General features: G+C 37.6%; 1 pseudogene; it reads right to left on the bottom strand.

Annotated features, from left to right (window-relative positions):
* Positions 1-2311: 2311 nt before the first annotated feature.
* LOC131334016 (rop guanine nucleotide exchange factor 14-like) lies at positions 2312-12398 on the bottom strand (annotated as a pseudogene).
* Positions 12399-16841: the final 4443 nt, after the last annotated feature.

Here is a 16841-nt window from a genome sequence, read left to right as displayed (position 1 = left end):
GGAAAGTCATGTTTACCTCCAAAGGGATCCCAGAAGAAGTTGCAAAGCTGGCAAAATGATAAGCTCGGCTAATGCTGCTTCGATTACAGAAGGTAATTTCGCTTAAGTGAATGGATTGCAGAAGCAAACAAAAATCAAATTTTGAAGGGGCTGCTGAAGCTGAGAATCCCTAAATGTTCCTTTGTTGCTGGAAAACAGAGGAATCATTATGGATATGTAGATTTTGATGTCTAATAGCCTTTTGCACCCCATCAATTAGAGGAACAATTGCAGAACAAATGCCAAATATCATAAAGATGATCCAACAACGTTATAGTATATTACGGAGGTAATGCGCACAACCACTTTCCAATGATGCAAACTGAACACACTTGCATAGAAAATGTCCAAAGAGGGAACATACGAAGACAAGGACTAATTGAAAATGAAACTTGTATGTGAGCTAATGAGAAATGGGAATGATGTGCCTGGACTGACTGATTTGATGGAAAACTGAAGAAGAGCTGAGAGTGGTTTAAACCAAGAGAGCTTTAGAGATGGAAGAACTGAGTGGACGACATGGAGAATGACCTAAATATGAGACGGAATAAGAGCATTGCTAGTGGACTTTTTCTAGCTAACTATATACACCACAAAATGCAGATTGATTTGGAGAATGATTTATATTCTCTCTAAATCCTTGCCCAAGATTGTAATGGTGCTGCCAACCCAATCAAAAAGATATGGATAGTCCGGACGCCAGAGTTATCAAAAAGATATGGATAAGCTAGATGAAGGTGGAGAAAAAATGCCCAGATGGAGTCAACCACACTGATCTCACAAAGTTGCGATGAGCGAAAAGATGGGTCAAACTCTTTGAACTCCTCTTGCATAAAGGGCAAATTGAAACATCTTTCCATCCTCTACTACCCAAAAGATCTCCCAAAGGAAGACATTTATGACACAATTCCCACACGAAAGAATTGCATTTTATGAGGCGTAGGAACTGATCAAAGATAATGCCAGGTAAATTTAGGCCAGGAGGGATCAATGGACGTACAACTTAACATGGAAAAATTGACCGTAACTTGAATTCAGCTTGATGTTTACTGGAAGATTATAGTATCAAAAATGACAAAATTCCCCATTTTTAGTAAACCCCCAAATGCATTTGTCTTCAAAACCGCATCGAGAAATAGGAATGGATGTGATTAAGTAGGAAATGTCATGCGGAACTTCAGAGTTCCATCTTTTTGTTTCGATAAGACTCGAATCCGATAGTGGTAATCCGAATCCAAATCCGAAAATTCCGGATCCGATCCAAAAATCCGAATCTGATTCGTAAACTTTTTAACTTCAAAAATTTTAGTAAAAAATATAATTTTTTTTTTCTAAAAAATATTTTTTTAAAATTTTAAAATAAAAATACACCTTCTTAAACATTTTTTTAAATAAAAAATTTACAGTTTTTTTATAAAATAAAATTTTAAAAAAAGTTCGGATCAAATTGATAACGGATCCGATCCGATCCGATCCGAATTCGATCTGATTCGTATTTAGATTACCGGATTCGGATTATCAAATTAAGGTGGATAGTTCATAGTATGCCTCATCTGAAATGAGAAACTTGATTGATAGTTACAAGAATAGGTGATGGAAACCAAAAATCATTTCACAAAGAGATCTATTATACGCCACCTCTGCCATGCAATATGCATTTCCAAATCCAAAACTTGATGTATTTTTTATTTTTTTTTAGGAGCATGGTAAATTTCATTCAATGCCCGAAGGCATTACAAACAATTTCATCTCATAATACAGTAACGAACCAAAAAACCAATCATCTAGCCACGGATCACTTGCACATTGCTGACTCAAATGACACATATTACAAAGCAGATTGGAAAACAAGTCTGGATATATACAGGGCCAGTCACAAATGTGGTATTAGAGGGTCCCTAAAAGAAACCTAGCTTAAACCATAGGAAAAGCCCAAATGAAATCGCAGGTCAATGTATTAGCACATATTTGTGATCGACCACCCACCCACAAAGGGGTGAAAAAGTTTCAAAACACGAAAGAAAGAACCTCAACATGGGAGGAAAAGAACAGATAATAAAGTAAAATAAAAAAACTCAAGGTATCGTCTATACTATGGTTTAATAGCTAGAAAAGGGATGGAATGACAAAATTTGAGAGAGAAAGATGAAAATAGAGAATTAGGCTGATCCAGAATCATCCAGTTCCGCTTATAAAGCTTGATTGCTACGGAGAGTTGTTGAAGTAGCTATAACTGCTCAAAAAGTACTTACTGAAAAAGAAAACAACAGAGTAACAAACATGGTCCTTTGGCATTTGACCAAATGGTTACAACGAATGTTGCTGTTGCATAAGAGACCATTCCAATTACAGGCATTGTGTTTTTACAACACAGCTCTTATAACCTCACCAATTTGCCCTGAACCAGGGACCGAACCAAACAAAACTTTTATCTCAGGAAGCATATAGCAATATCATTTACAAAGAGGACATTTTGAAATTATTGTGTTATTTAGGGGAATCTTGAGGAGACACACCGCTGCAAACCTTTTTGCACCCCAAGTGTGCGCCACACTCCGCTCCAGCTAGGTGTTCCAACCACTGAACTAGTTTTTGGTTCAGAACACGAAAGCTCAAAAGAAGCAATGTTAGAGCTTGAGTTGTGAAACTCTCCTCCATCCACCTTGTTCATCTTCTCAATAAGGGAGTGCCTTACGCGTTGACCTAGCACCGGAGAGTTAGCATTTTTGGTGACACTCGTTCCAGGAAACCAATATGTTGGCACATGCAAATGTGGATTGAGCAAAACATCCTCTTGCAAAATATCTCTGATTCTAGATAGTATTTTGAATGCCAAGTTTCGAAGAACTCGCGAATATGCTTCTAGAATTGAATGCCCTACGTCCTACATATCAAAACCCATTCCTTAGATTGTACAATTAATTAGAATTTCCGCTATTAGAAAAATTTACACTTAATTCGTCTAAGAATGATGGAAAAAATTAAATGAGGGCTTGGTCTTGTTGTAAACCATGAGTACTATAGAACTGATTCTACAGTTAAAACTCATGTAAGCAAAAGAAGGAAACACTTCAAATTTTGGGACCTAGAGGTTGGAGAGAACACAAAGAATAGATATAAATCTTAAAGGTGATGTTTTGGTGATGCTGCCAGTTGGTCTCCGTTGATGTTAGATATTATGTTTTGGCTGATGTTGTATTTTACAGAAAATACATATGTAATATGTATGGCAATGCATATATTTTTAAAAAAATGGCAATGGCCAGTGTTGGGGTTGCCAAAGGTGGAGGTGAAGTAGGCGTGGCTAGAGGTCGTGGCAGAGTGAAGAGAAAATGACAGCTGAAAACACCTTCTTGGTTTGTTTCCCTTTTTTTTTTTTTTTGGAAATCTTGTTACTACTATTTTTTTTGAAAAGATTGGAGATGGTATTTACTGTGGCAATTTTCATATGCATAAGCAAAAGCAGTAGGGCAACATGCTTTTATCTCCAATTCAAGATTTTCAGCGAAAACAGAAAACTGAAACCAAAGACATTACCAAACAGGACCATAGCCCTTTATTGTCCAGACCAATGGCATTTTACTGAACTCACCCTGCCATATTGGATTTTCACCACTTCAAGAAATGTTTGAGGAAGGTTAGGATATATGGTCCTCAGCAGCTGTATAAGAGCTTCTGCTTTGTCCATTAGAACCTCTATCTTCTCCAGTTCAAGTATCGGATTGGTCTTGAAAGACCATGCCTTTCGAACTAGACTTTTACCACCATTTTGTTTTTTAACTTTCTCTTTCCATGCAAATATTGCTGCTTCCAACCTGTTGATGGTTTCAATTGCACTGTGTTCGGATTTCAAGTTTAGGGAATTGAGCATTTCACCGACTGGTTGTGAATCCACACTCAAGATTCTGTAAAGTTCTTCGCCAAGGCTTTCCTTTCCAGACTGTAAACATGTGTAGAAGAAGATAGTCAACAGACTCAACACTGACAGTAAAGAAAATAAAAATGCACATATATAGGAATATATGTATGTATGTCATATGCATCTACACATATGGATAGTAGTTTAGAACCCAAAAGAGGGATACTGATTGCTTGGGCCATAGTAATTAGTATGACAATCACTTTGTAGATGTAAGGAGTGGGAAGAGTACCTGACGTGGCCTTTCGGGAATATGGCAGGTGCTAAAAAGGCTCGAGACTACCGGAGGTAGAAGAGGAGAGAGCTCAGGACAACCTTAGAGAGAAGGGGGGGGGGGGGGGGGGTTGGGGCGCGGTGGATGGCAGTGGAGATAATGCTCCACCTGAGGGTTAATGCTCCATATAGGTCTTGGTGTGTGTATGGAATATCTTGTGAAGCCTCTTTATACCACCTAGGAACCTTGGAGGGGAAGGTAGCTAATTGTTCAGCCTTCCACTCATTTGTTCACTTAAAATTTAGTAAGCCCAAATCTTTCCGTATCACGGCATCCAAAGTCAGTTTAGATCTTCCTCTTCCCTTATCCCTACTACACTACTATCATGTCCCTCTTCTTGATTATTTGTGTTTGCACGGTAAATATGTCCACACACCATAATTTATTTTCTCTCAACTTATCCTATATAGGTATAACTCAAACCATCTCACGAATAGTTTTGTTTCTAATTCTATCTCTCCTAGGCTTACTCCATATCCATCTCAACATCCTCATTTTAGTTACACTCATCTTACTCATTTGTTGCTTCTTGATAGGCCTACACTGTGTCCCATATAGCATCACTGGTCGTATACATCTATAAAATAAAATTCTTTCAATTTTATAGGTATCCTTCCATTACACAAAACACCAGAAGCAGCTCTCCACTTGAGCCACCTAATTTGGATCGTATTAGTTACATCGTCAGTATATCCTTGCTAATAATTGAACCTAAATACCTAAAATGCTCACTTTTTGGTATCTCCTAGTCATGAATCCTCACTTCTTCTGCTTGGGCGCTTCTATTATCACTAAACTTTTCTGGATATATTCAGTTTTACTCCTACTTATCCTAAATAACTTGGACTCTAGTGCTTCTCTCCAAATTTCTAATTTAGCATTAACCCCGTTGCAGTTTCATTCACTAAGACAATATCATTTGCAAAAATCTTGGCTCCGCCCCTAAGGGAGATTCGTATGATAGAAGCAAGTCTGGTGTTACGTATGATACAACTCCTCAAATATCATGTGGTAATTGTGACACATATTCCAAGATGTCAAATGGCGTAGACGATGCCCCCCCCCCAGCAAGGTGGCGCTCCCTTCATGGAGTTGAGCCTTGACATTCCTTTACTCTAGCCTCCAAGCCACATACCTCCTTAGGTCCTGAGCAAGGTACCCGAGCCCTGGTCCTGACCTTCGTATTGTGGAGTGAGGAGTCGCCAGATTTGTTAGAGCTTTATTTAGTGTGTAGAAAATGGAAGACACCATGAGGGCCTCAAGCATCATAGTGCTATGCTTTGGATGTGGAGGTCCTTTATGAATGCATGGAGGTTCATGAAGGCTAAGGGCTTGCCTGAGATGAGAAGTGATCATCTGAATCCAAAGGAGCATGCTTGCCTTGCCCGCGGGATTATTGGGTCCGCTGGTAAGTGCCACATGGCGTTGTCCCTCCGGACACCCACATCTCTTGTTTGCGTGGAAGGTTACCTTTCTTAGGCAAAAAGAACAACTGTTGCCTTGTATACTTCAACTCGGATGCAATTGTAGGAGCCTCAGAAGCATAGACACTTGTAGACTCAACAGTGGTGTGTCGTGACCTATATATGAAGCAGCAGTACGAGTATGACATAGGGTACTCGACATTATGGTTACGGATACGGCATTGGGCCATAGGGGTACAGTATGTTACGGGTACATCAATTAGTGTTCTCTTGCATTCTATAATATTATTGTTATCTTGTTATAATTTCATATGCAAGACATTGCAAACATATAAAACATAAAAATCTTGCATCTTTATATTGCTCAATGCATCAAGAGCATGTTGTGACCTACATGTTTTTTGAGCGTGTCTCTGTAGTGTCCTTTGAAGTCTATGATACTTTAATTGGGAGGTTTTTGCACTGCCAAATGATGTAGAAAACCTAGCTTTAATCAAACCACTTCTTAACTTACCTAGGGAGAAAGAAACAAGGGAAATTTTGCAAGGTTTACCGTGAGTTAGAAGTTCTTTGAACTGAAAAAAGTTACTTGCCTTGGGGAGTGCATCTTTGATAAGGGTTGGGACGGGCAATTGAAGCAAGACAGTTTCGTTGATAGATTTAGCAGCCTTGTATATTTGGTGCACCACTTTACCCAGGTTTAGCATTTTCGCCCTTTCATTCTGGGAAAGGCCAGTGATTGGTAGTTGGGGCAAAGGAACCAACCAGCGTCTCATCGAACTTGTGCGTCGGCTCCTTCCTTCAGCCCAGCTACCTCCTTCCGTGTACCAAAACTTGGCGCTAACCATTGAGTCTAGTGTTTCCTGTCAGTTTCAGTCTTTCAGATGTGTAACAAGGTGGAATTTGAATTATAAATGCACAACTAGTTCATACGATTTTTGATGGGAGCGGAGAAACACCCTACAATGAGCATAGAATCCAACTTCTGAAGCGCTGGAAGATTCGCCTGAATGTCTGCACGCGCTTTTGGAGTCATTATCTGCTCAAAAATGAAATACGTAAATAACGAGGACAAAATTCGATGATAATGTTGAGGCTAAATCTTGCTGCACGCATATATACGTAACTGCTTAATCTGGCTTTCTATGAACCAGAAACAAGTGATAAGTACCTCCATGGTCCGGCCATTAGCAGCGATGCGCTTAGAAGGAACCAACTCAACCATGTATTTGGTAGGGGTGAGCAACCAGTCCATTTCTGTTCTCCATTTGCTCTTTCTTTCCTCGGGCAATGGTTCCAATCTCCAGAGTTCCCCAAAAACTGATGCTGAAAAATCCATTTCTAGTATTGAGTAAATCTCATTTTTTGGCTATATTGTGTTTTTTTTTTCCTCATAAGTACGTTGTTTTAACTATATTGATTTGCGATACAATATAGAAACATGCCGGAAATTAGTTTGTGAAGAGCACAATAATGCCAAATACCCGTTTAGTCAAGGTCACAAATTGGGTACTCACCGGCAAGATTTGTTATGGCGTTCGACAATGCTAATGAAGCGGAGAGACCATCGCGTCCCCCTGTAATGTCATCCCCCAGCAACAACTTCGCAAATCTTTCTTGCATGGGTTCAACATCCGAACAACAAACCCTATAAACAGGATTTTCTGTCACATCGTAAAAACCTAGCGGCGGGATTTCTCTGGCCTCCCACATGTTCCAATGAGAAGACACTGATCCAAGAGCATTTTTATTGCTAGAACAACAGCATGAGGCGGCCTCTTCGTTAATGGAGTCGGTTGTTATACCATGATCTCCTCCGCTGGTCATGCCGCTTTCCTTCTTGTACGCAGGAGAGTTTTGTATGCAACTCTCTAGACCGTTATAAGTCACTATCACTGAAAAAATGGAACTATTATTCTGTTCGGAAATGATACTCACACAATCGTTGTGTGTGTTGTGTAACTAATTCTGACCATTCAGATGTGCTTGGAGGCTCTAGATTTTAAAAAAACTCTTCAAAGGAAAAGTTTAACTCTTCCAAGAAAAAGTTTGAACGAATCTTGACCATTTATTACAACAATGGACGGATGAAGATTGGTCGTGTTTAATGTTTTGCACAACCGTTGTGCGTGTAGCATCTTTGTATTCTGTTTAGTCGCAACTCTCAAACAAAGGAAAAGCAATTACTCCATATTTTCCATTCCTATATACTTATGTAATCTTTCAGAGACCAAACAGGATTATATGCTTACAATCCCATGTGGGAATTCAAAATGTAACTATTTACCTACTAGCTACAGAAATTTCCAGATATTTTGGGAATCGCAATGCATTTTACGTTGAAATGTTTTTTTTATCGGCAGAAATGAAATTTTATTAAAATTCGGTAAGGATACATCGAGCATTCAATTGAAAATTGGATGGAACACCTGAGATGTTAAAATGTTTGTCCACTTGTGAGCACAAGACATGATTTGTCTCCACTGTGGCTGTGTTAGATCATTGATCCAAGGAACCCAACAAATGAACGTCCCCACACAACAATTGGAAATCTTATGTGTACCGACCAAAAGTGTAGGGAAACCGTACCGACCGCCGCGTGCGGCCGTCGCCGGCCACCGGACTGCCGATCCGAGCCGTCCAAAATTTTAAAAAAAAAAAACCGAGGGGCCTAACGCGAGAATAAACGGCATCCAGCGACGGCCGCCCGCGGCCGTCAGTATACCGTCGGTAGGTTGGTGTCGGTGCAAATAGCACGACTCCACAACAATCATTGTCGAGAACATTGACCACGTTGGCATATTTAATTTAGGCTCTGTTTGTTTCGATGTAAAATGTTTTCCATGTAAAATGTTTTTTCAAAAAACAAATTTCAAATTTTTATTTTCTGTTGTTTGGTTGGCACTTGTAAAATATTTTCAGAAATCGATAAAAAATAGTGTAGAGAGAGAGAGAGGGGAGGGCTTAAACGGTAGAGAGATCTAAGAATATTAGAATTGACCGTGGGTTAGGACTAACGATCGAGGAAATTAAGCAGTGTGAATTGCAGTAGAAGGCAGCGGGTTCATTTTGGAAAATAATTACGAAAGATTTAAGGGTAAGTCATTTTCATCCAATAAATGAAAAATATTTTTCATGTAAAATCTTTTCCTCATTTTTTACACAATCAAACACCGAAAAATAGATAAAACATTTTAAGCCCAAACAAACGGAGCCTTAGATTCAGATTTTCCCTTCAACTGTGGGGATGTACAAACTCCCCGTTTAGTCTATTGTTTTCCATTTAATCTTCTACAAATTTGAATTTTGATATAGTTATCGACGTCAAGCTAATTTTTTGCAAGAGTGTACTTCTTTGTGAGATCTACAAAATGACGGGTTTAGATCACAATTGTTGATCCGGAGTGTGCCCACAACCACCCAAGGTTGGACCAAAGTGGAGAATAATAGAGTGGACAGAGCCTGGTCCAAAATACAAACTTGAAAGCAAACAAAATGAAATGGAATTTTGTCAAAAAAAGAAAAGAAAAAAGAAATGGAATAAGATAATAGAGGGAATCCCCAGGATAGAAACCATGAGAAAGTTTTCAAAAGAAATGAAAGAGTACTCCCGCATAGAAAGGGCTTCTCTTGCCAGTAGATTGGCATATTTGTTGCATTCTCTAAATTAATATTAATTTTTGCTAACTTTACCATAAATATATGTATAGCATAAATTTTGTCCAGTATTTATAATATCAATTAAGTTGAATAAAAAACTATATATAGGGTGTATAAACGATTTATGTACGTCGCTTTTATAACAACTTAGGAAGTTCCATGCACCATTGATCTTGAACACGATCACATGTGAGCAAGGACAGTGGCGGAGCCAGAATTTTGGCCTGAGGGGGAGTCGACATAAGAGAAGTATTTTGAGGCAAAAATGTTGTTCATGTGGTACGTATGTCACGGAAAATTATTAGGTGATCCACGTGGTGCTTCAAGGATTCTATCATTACATATTTACTTGGGATCCAGGACTAAGGGTAGAACCCCATGTGAATGTCCATTGAAGCATCATGTGATGATACTCTAAGAACTATGAATATTTAATCACTAGCATGTTGCTGTCGGGAGCAAATCAGTTTGCTAGTGTCCAGTCCGGTCTAGTTTGGGCCTTTTTCGAGCCCACAACAATGATCTAAACTGTTCACATTTTAGAGATCGTTGAGAATTGACCACGTCAAAAATCAAGTTGATTGGATACGGTTTGATAGGACTTTGAAATGCACTAAACGTCAAAAAATTGTGCCAAATGGTTACAATTCAGTGTTGCATACCTTTTTGTTTACAATCTTAGTGCATTTTGAAATCTTATCGAACGATATCCGATCAACTTGATTTTTAACATGTTTAATGCATGTTCTCGACGAGCTCTAAAAAGTGTACAGTTCTGAATCATTATTGTGGACCCGTCCATGATCCAAACGGCACCGGATTGGACACTAGCAAAACTGGACAGGATCTGCTCCCATCACTCCAGAGATTCCAAGAATATCGGAGGACAGAGAGTACTTAATTGGTCACCCGTTTGTCTCTATGCCCAGATCGAACATCTCATGATTTTGCCATAAATTTAAGATCAGATCGAGCATGAAATGTTTCATATTTGGATATATGGACGTGTTGTGAATAGAATGAAATGTCAAACATGTAATCTCATGCTAGTTGAAATTCGTCCGACAAAATGAAATGACCAAGATATATATATGATATTTGCAAAATGTGAGAATATATATATTTTGAGAATGTGATCGTATTATTGATCTCTACACAATCGGAACGTTTACTTTTCCTCTGAGATAATATATACTACTATTATGCCACTCAAATCAACATATATAGATATATGTGTACATTGACAAATTAAACTTGGATCCTATTCTAAAAGGCTGCCAAACCGGTATACTCTTCCGAGTTCATCTACCCCTTTCCTTGACAGATAGGATCAGTGCCGGCTTATATATTTTGGAGGCCCGAAGCAAATTTTGTATATCTCACCCTTCACATATTCATGATTTTTTTTAAAAATGATAAAAGTACAAAAAATCAAACTAAAAGAATATAATTATGACAATATAAATGTAAAAAAGATATGCTTGCAATTATGGAGATGCATGGGAGTCGAACCACATACTCACAATAGCATGACAGTATTATGTGACCACTAAACCAAATATCTAGTTTGTATTTTTATTTGGAAATATTCTAATATTAATACATAAGTTACATTGCAATGGGGCCTCAATTTTGAACCAAAATTCGGAGGCCGGAAGCGGTTGCTTCCCTCGCCTATCCTATAAGCCGGCCCTGAATAGGATACGGGTATGATATTAGGATGATATTGCATCACACAATCAATTAAATTTTTGAAAAACAAAGAAGACACCGATTGGCAATTTTTTTTATTATTTGATTTGTGGTGTGCTTAATTAGGATCTTATGTGCATGGTTGGTAGATTAGATTAGATTAAAAGAAGAAGGGCATTTTTAAGCATATTCCGATATATATCATGTTTATCCAGATTCCTCATTGATTTCAAATTGTAATACCAACAATAATAAATACCCATATGGAGTATATGATATTTTTAACATAATAGATTTGACTTTTGTCATTGAGAAGACAAATTAAAGACCATACATAACCTTTAACATGACTCTAATATTGCGTATAACTAAAATAAAATTTGAAAATGGAGAACTCAAATGAACAATGAGTGGGATCATTGGGCTATGGATGTTTTAGACTGAAAAAGAGCATAAGAGCGTTTCGGCCTAAATTACTTTGTCTTAAAGACAATTGATATTATGTATTTTTAGTGATCAATTGTCTAGCTTTTAGTCAGAAATTTGGATTTGGAATTCGTCTCTACGAGAGGAATTACAAAAAAAATTAAAATTAAAATTAAAATTAAAAAACAGTTTTTATATGACAATACTAAAACTAAGTATATATAAAACAATACTAAAACTAATAAAAAAAGTTGTTTTAAAATTTTGATGGACTCTTTGTATTTCAAAAAACTTAAAGCAAAATTAGTGCAAGATCAAAACAGAAGAAACACTAAAAACAAAATTTACGCTGAAGCAAGTAAGATTTAAGTTGTTCAACAATTATCCTGAGGGAGAGAGAGAACATACTCTCTCGTTCATCAACGTCTTGAGTCTCTTGAATAATCTCTCTATCTTTGGAACAGCAAGCGAGTCTCCAACCCATGTCCTACCAATTGATGATCTCTTCACAACCAATTTCAAGCAAACCAAGATGATCGATCCGCACGAAATTCTCAAGCTCTGATCGATCTACAAATCAACCAGATGTCACGGACAAATTTAAAAAATATTGGCTTGAGTTATGGTAGCTTCTTGAGATTAATTTCCTCTTTTTGTAAAAGACCTCTGAGATTTCCTCTCCCCTACCTTCAAGTGTCCTCCAAACGGAGAACACAGTACCATGGGACCTAATCTGAGGAAAGGATAAATAAAACAATCGTTTGATTTTGAAAAGGGAGATATGTTATATTGAACAAGCATGTTCACACATGCAAACATGTAATATGAATTTTGTGTTTTCGATGAGTTTCATTTTTGAAATATTTCAAATGAAAGAATATTATAAATTGAAATATATGAGCTATTGAGAAATGACTACGGACATAAAAAATAGACAAACAAATTGGGACATATAGTATTAAACAGACATGTTCACACAGACACGTATACACAAGGAGAGAGAGAGAGAGAGAGAGAGAGAGAGAGAGAGAGAGAGAGAGAGAGAGAGAGAGAGAATAGAGTTGGTGATTTGTAATGTAAATAACGAAAGAGACAAATATGGGTAACACAAAATGAAGCTTTATTTGGGGTTTTTTGGATTTTGTTCAAACGCGAAGGTTCATGGAAAAACAGATAGCCTTTGTTTGTGTTGTAATAGACGAACAAGCTTAGCTTGTAGTGCAAATAAGAAATGAGAAGAAACCTTAGAAGAAGGGAAAGGCTGAAGCACCACAATCTCTTTACTCTGTAGCTAATCAGTTACTTCAATCTCTCTCTCTCTCTCTCTCTCTCTCTCTCTCTCTCTCTCTCTCTCTCTCTCTCTCTCTCTCTCTCTCTCTCTCTCTCTCTCTCTCTCTCTCTCTCTCTCTGTGGGCGACTACAATTTTGCTCCCAAGAAGGGGCTGTGTGTGAGAGGTCCCATTTTAGACACCATCAACTTGTGACATCGACAAAATAAATAAATAAATAAATGACTCCTCTCTGCACTGTTGATTACATGCATAGTATATACGTGAAAGGGCAGAGTCGGGATTTTAATTCGAGAGGCGAAACTAGCAGACAGATTTTCATAAAAAAACAAACAAACTCTTGAGATTACGTAAATGGCATGTTTTAGTATAATACTCTTTTCAGCGCTAAATAAACATATCATGAAATTATTATTATTTTTGGGTAAGTACCGATGCAATTATATATTTTATTTCTTCTTTAGCTAGGTAACTAAACTCTGTGTGTATATTTATAAAAAGTTCATATATGTGAAAGATAGAAAAGAATTTTGCATGACAATATAAGATCACTTGAACTTTGCCTTGATCTAATCAAGCTTATGTTGATTGGAGTATTTTTTTAAACTTTAACTTATTAATTAATTAGAATATAAGAGACTAATATCTACCCATATATCGTCTTCTATAGGCTGCGTCAAATTCTAAGTGGTGGATACAAGAACCCTTGCTTCAAATTCAAAACCATTTTTACTAGAAGTTACAAAACACCTATGAAACACGAATACTTCAAAATAGGCCCCCCCGTACACGTATCAAAATCGAATTTGATACTCCAATTATCTAATAGTTATTTTTATTGATTTGACTTTTGCGTTTGTTAGATATTCGACTTTTGCGTTTGTTAGATATTCTACTACGTCGACTCTAAAAAGCGATCAAATTTTGATTTATTATTAGATTTTTTTCTATAACTCAAGGAGTCTGTGACAATTTACGCGTACCTCAACATAACAATTCTTAAGGGACCAATCTCTCACTGGTTGCCAGAGGGTAGATTCATTGTTATTACTCCATCTACCCTCTTTTTAAAATCCAGTATTTCATTTTGGGTTGTCTCTTAATAGATGTCCAGTTTGTAAAGTTAGTATATAAAAGTTGGTATATTTTTCATTTTGCTCTTAAAAGTAGATTCCATTTTGAAAAGTTAATGAGTAAAAGTGTAATGATGATGTCTCCATAGATAGTAAGGAAAGTGGAGGTAAAAGTTGATGTGAAACATGTAATGATGATATTTTTTTTAAAAAGTTGGAGTTACAAAATGGAACACTTAAAAAAGGACGCGGGAGTACTTGTTATATATGCATTGAATGGTACTGATGGTGATAACAAAATTAAATTACCCCTATATTTGGGTCTCCTTTACGGAAATTAATTTTGTCACTCTATTTTTTTTGTTAATGTCACTCATCTTCTCTCATAAAATAAATCATCTTATATAGACACAAAGGGAAGTGACATTAATAAAAAGGGGAGTGGCAAAATCTCTATCCTTTACTTTTATATTTAATTTCACACTAACAATCATGAGTAACATTTTATCTTTTAACTGTACTTGCAGGCACTTGCCGCCGCTTGATGCGCCTTTAACGGGCTATGATCCCCCATTACCAATAGGGAGTCCTGTTTTGGCGTCCGTGTGTGGAGTGCAAATCTTTTTGGCACTCCAATGCCCATCATTGCTCCCATTGCCAGCTGATCATTTTGCTTTGATAACTGGCCGGAAGCATGTGAAGCGTGAACCAGTTTATAGGCATCCGACTGATTTTGGAGACATCAATTTTAACGTTCACTAAAATTAAAATCGAGATAAAATTCTATATAAACTTACCTCCCCTACATAATTCACAGTATATAAGAAATTATGGATATAAGACGATGGAGTGAACTCCTGAGTTCCAAGATCTGGCCACGAAGGGGGAGGGGATGTTTTCGGCATCCTATTGCCGTCAAATTTCACTACAAAAACAAATCCCAATATGAGAACCCCACTGTCTCCAATTTCCTTTAAACCAAAATGGGGCTCTTAGAATTTAGTGGTACCACTTGGACACTTCGTGCTCGGTTTCCATGTGAAGGTAAGAAATTCCTCGGAAACAAAAACAATTTTGATTTTTTGAATTCTGTATTAACAATTGGTGCTCAGTTTCCTTGTTTGTCATTTGCTAAGGATCATCAATGCGTATAAGAAAATCAAAATCACCAATGCAAACTCAAGCAAAATGCAAATTAAACTACTCCCTCTGTCCCTTTTTTATCAGAAAACCTATGAGTACCGACCATGGGGGAGGGAAAACGCACCGATGGCCGCCGGCGGGCCGTCTCCGGCCACCGGACGGCCGATCCGAGCCGTCCAAAAATTCTAAAAAAAAAACCGATGGGGCTTGCACGGAAATCAATGGCATCCGAGGTGTGTAGGGTGCTTGATCCCAGCACCCATTTTTCGTGTATATACACGTATATACATATATACACGAAAAATGGGTGCTCGGATCAAGCACCCTACACACCTCGGATGCCGTTGATTCCCGCGTAAGCCCCATCGGTTTTTTTTTATAGAATTTTTGGACGGTTCGGATCGGCCGTCCGGTGGCCGGAGAAGGCCCGCCGGCGGCCGGCGGTGCATTTTCCCTCCCCCATGGTCGGTACATATAGCAATACTCCTTTTTTATAGTCTAGTGTTCTATTTCGGATTGTTCCTTAATAAATGTCCATTTTGTAAAATTAGTGGATAAAAGTTTGTAAATTTTTCATTTTACCCCTAAAAGTATATTCCATTTTGAAAAGTTATTGAGTAAAAATGTAATGAGGATGTCTCCATAGAGGGTAAAGAGGGAAAGTGAAAGTAAAAGTTGATGTAAAAAGTATAATGATAATGTCTTTTTAATAAGTTGAAGTTACGAAGTGAGATACTTAAAAAGTGACGGAGGAAGTACAAGGGAAGGATCGATGTAACTCAATAGTCAAGAGACTCAACACCACACAAAATGCTGTTTCATTTCCTAGGGAGCAACATAGTCTGAAGAAAAAGCAATGAACGCGCTACAGGACTATAAATCCCACCTTTCGAATGAAAATGGGATTCGAACTATATTTTCATTACTCAGAAAAAGGAATTTTACTGATGTTATATCCACTACTAATTTTATGATGACTCTGTCCGTAAAAACAATGGTTGACCTATTTCTAGAAAAGTCAATACCAATAGTATCACGCCATTACTGACTCATGGTATCACCCTTGGATAATAAAATACCACATGAGATGGTGGGACGCAGAGTCCTTGTAGCTGACTGTTAGAAATTCCACAACTACGAGCCCTAATATCTTGCTACAATCCATGGCATATGAAATAAACTTGAGATTCCAGCACATACCTGCCAGAGATGGGGTTGCCATGTTCTTAAATGCAACACTCAAGCCCTTATTTTTGCTACAAGCCGATCGATCAGATTAGAACATAAAAAGAACCATATTCTTCGCCTTTTGTAGAGAGAGAAAGAGGCGTTTTACTACTCTCTCTTTCCTGATGCTCAAAAGTATGTGTTTTAGTGGGCCACACACACACACACACACACACACACACACATATATATATATATATATATATATATATATGTGTGTGTATATATAGGATGAGAGCAGAATACTCTTCTTGTGCCTAATAAATGGCCTAGTCCATTATGGGTCCAAATATACACAAAAGCACAAGCCCACACTTGGCCCAAATATACTACAAAAATTAGGTGCACCAAATTGACCCATTATTTAAATGGTGATCACTAACCAAAATGGGTCTCAAACAAATACTCCGATAATTTGATAATCAAATTAATCCGGAATCTTTTAACACAAATGAAATATGCTAGTCCACAAAATTGGAATAAATCTAACAGAGACTGGACTGGATATTGCAGCGCCCAAAACGACGTCGTTTTGGGGCTTTGTTAGGCAGTGAGTTTAGGGACCAAAAACAGCGTCGTTTTGTTCCCGTTTTACTTCCTTTTCTTCCCTTCTGTTTCCTGAAATTGGTCCTCATTGATTCCAAAACCCAACAGCTGATTTTGTTCCCAAAACAT

The sequence above is a fragment of the Rhododendron vialii genome, chromosome 7a (genome assembly GCF_030253575.1).
Source record: "Rhododendron vialii isolate Sample 1 chromosome 7a, ASM3025357v1".
NCBI classification, from domain to species: domain Eukaryota; kingdom Viridiplantae; phylum Streptophyta; class Magnoliopsida; order Ericales; family Ericaceae; genus Rhododendron; species Rhododendron vialii.
Note: the sequence above shows the minus strand (reverse complement) of the source record. Positions and strands in the feature narration are given on the sequence as shown.